General features: G+C 42.1%; 1 protein-coding gene and 1 pseudogene across 1 annotated transcript in view; both read left to right on the top strand.

The window, feature by feature from the left end:
- UBXN2A (UBX domain protein 2A) overlaps positions 1-2,856 on the top strand; it is an 89,489-nt gene that overhangs the window by 33,195 nt on the left and 53,438 nt on the right. The window lies entirely within an intron of this gene.
- Positions 875-1,382, top strand: LOC105534047 (annotated as a pseudogene).

Below are 2,856 nucleotides of genomic sequence, written 5' to 3'. Positions count from 1 at the left end.
TTTTTCTTTTTCTTTTTTTTTTTTGAGACGGAGTCTCGCACTGTCACTCAGGCAGGAGTGCAATGGTGCAATCTCTGCTCACTGCAACCCTGCCTCCCAGGTTCAGGCAACTCTCCTGCTTCAGCCTCCTGAGTAGCTGGATTACAGGCATGCACCACCATGCCTGGCTAAATTTTTTGTATTTTTGGTAGAGACGGGGTTTCAGCTGATCTGGAACTCCTGACCTCAAGTGATCCACCCACCTCGGCCTCCCAAAGTGCTGGGATTACAGGCATGAGCCACCCTACCTGGCCAACTTTTTATTTCAAAAAGTCGTCCTGACTACTGTGTAGAAACTGGATTGGATGGGGACAAGAATGGAAATGAGGAGACCACCTAGAGTTGATGGTGGTTGGGAGTAGAGTTGTGGCAATGAAGGCATTGCAAATTTAAGAGTACCTAACTGATCTCTTCTCATGTTAATAATTTTATATTCATACCTATTGGAGAAATCATGGAAGGTTTTCAAAAGGAGTCATATTTATTTATTTATTTGAGATGCAGTTTTGTTCTTGCCACCCAGATTGGAGTGCAATGACTCAATATTGGCTCATGGCAACTTCTGCCTCCCGGGTTCAAGCAATTCTCCTGCTTCAGCCTCGCAAGTATTTGGGATTAGAGGTATGCACCACCATGCCCATCTAATTTTGTATTTTTAGTAGAGAGAGACAGGGTTTCACCATGTTGGTCAGGCTGGTCTCAAACTCCCGACCTCAGGTGACTGCCTGCCTTGGCCTCCCAAAGTGCTGGGATTACAGGTGTAAAACACCATGCCCAGCTAAGGGAGATTGTATTTAAAATGGGCTTTGCACTTCCATCCAGACCCGAACCCAAGATGGCTGCACTCTTGCTGAGACATGTTGGGGTCATCATTGCCTCTGAGCCTGCTTTAGCCCTCAGCTCTGTATCAGAAATGCTGTCCTTTTGGGAACCACGGCCAAAGAAGAGATGGAGTGGTTCTGGAATAAGAACACGGGTTCAAACCATCCCGTATCTCCCCACGTCACTATCTGCAGTTGGTCTCTTCCCACAGCAATGTCCATCTGCCACCATGGCACTGGTATTGCTTTGAGTGCAGGCGTCTCTTTTTTTGGCATGTCGACCTTGTTACTCCCTGGGAACTTTGAGTCTTTTTTGGAACTCATTGGTCCCTGTGTCTGGGGCCAGTACTGATCGACACAACTAAGTTTGCACTCGTCTTCCCTCTCATGTATCATACCTGGAATGGGATCCAACACTTGATATGGGACCTAGGAAAAGGCCTGAAGATTCCCCAGCTATACCAGTCTGGAGTGGTTGTCCTGATTCTTACTGTGTTATTTGTAGGGCTGGCAGCTGTGTGAAGAGCTGAGGTTTCCAGCATCATCTTCCTACATATTATATTCACCCGTCTTTCTGTTTGTCACTGTTGTCTCCAGCCTGGGAAAAGTTCTCCTTATTTATTTAGATCCTTTTGTGCTTTCAGGTCCCCTTGGAACAGTAGAGTACCTTCTATACCATAATAGTGGAAAAGGGTCTAGTTTTCCCCTTGTTTCTAAAGATGGGGTGGCTGCAAAAACTCCCCTTTTCTTGCCCACAGCTTGCCTAATCTGGGCCTAGAAGCAGTTATTCTCTCTCCATACTGGGCTTTGATTTGTGCTGAAGGTCAGCTTTTGGCTCCTTCCTGGGATATTGGAAACAATGCCAGCTCTGTGGCTTCGGCCCTGGGGGCTGGGGGTGAGGCTTTGGGTGGCACTGCCTGTGAGTTGCTGGCTTAAAGGACAATTCTGTTCATTGGTGAGAGCCAGGCCATTAACACCTACACAGTGTTACTGAAAGAAGAGAGGTGGGAGTGGAGCGGAATTAGTCTATTCCAGCTAGAGAGAGATAAAGAGGGCTAGTTAGTTCTTGGAGCAGCTGCTTTGCGGGGAAAATATGTAGCTTTTGACACAAGAGGAAGATCCAGAAAATTATTGAATATATTAAAGGTTATTTCTTTTTCTTGCGTTTCCAGAAAAGCCTCTTAATTTTATGCTTTCTCATCCAAGTCATGTACCATTTTTTTCTGAAATTGAATTAAAATACTTATTTAAAAAAACAGGGCGGGGGGGCCCTTTGTGACATAACATAACATTTCAGTATGGAGCCCTGGAATGAGAATGTCCTGGAATGAGAATGTCTTGGTCAGCCCTGGAATGACTCAGTAAGTAACCTTGCCAGTCTCTGCCTAAGTGTCACCTTTCCCATAGGATTTTCTCATTTAAATTACTGTTGTCACTACCACTTTGGTCCTTGGAGTATTTAACTATCCCATTAAAAATTTCTAGGAAAGGACAAAAATATATTTGTTTCATTACTATGATTACAGCTAAAATAAGCTGAAACTTTCCAAAAGATTTCATTTTCTATCACTTAGTATGTTGTAAACCAGAATTCACAAAATATACAAATGAACTGTCTTTTAAGTATTTGGTTCTAATGCTATCATAGTTAGTTGCTCTTGGAGGCTTGGGGGTCTAATCACATTTCATAGAAGATCTAAGTAAAAGGACCCCAACATGGAAATGTGATCCATTGGTTTCTTTTCCCTCATATTTAATAGCTGGAATGGCCTTATCTTTAAAAAGAAACTTAAGCTTCTGTATAAAGATAGCATGTCTGGTTGTATAATACCTTGATACAAATCCATAATCTAAAAAAAAGTGGCCAGTTTTTTGTTTTTACATTTTTTCCTCCTCAGATTCCTTTTGACCATTAAATATATGTTTAAAAAAATAAAATTGTAATATGCAATTTTTAATTTTTAATTATCCATTTAATTTTTTTTTTTTTTTTTTT

This window comes from Mandrillus leucophaeus, unplaced genomic scaffold (genome assembly GCF_000951045.1).
Source record: "Mandrillus leucophaeus isolate KB7577 unplaced genomic scaffold, Mleu.le_1.0 Scaffold13, whole genome shotgun sequence".
NCBI lineage: Eukaryota > Metazoa > Chordata > Mammalia > Primates > Cercopithecidae > Mandrillus > Mandrillus leucophaeus.
The sequence above is the reverse complement of the archived record's forward strand: the minus strand, read 5'-3'. Positions and strand labels throughout refer to the sequence as shown.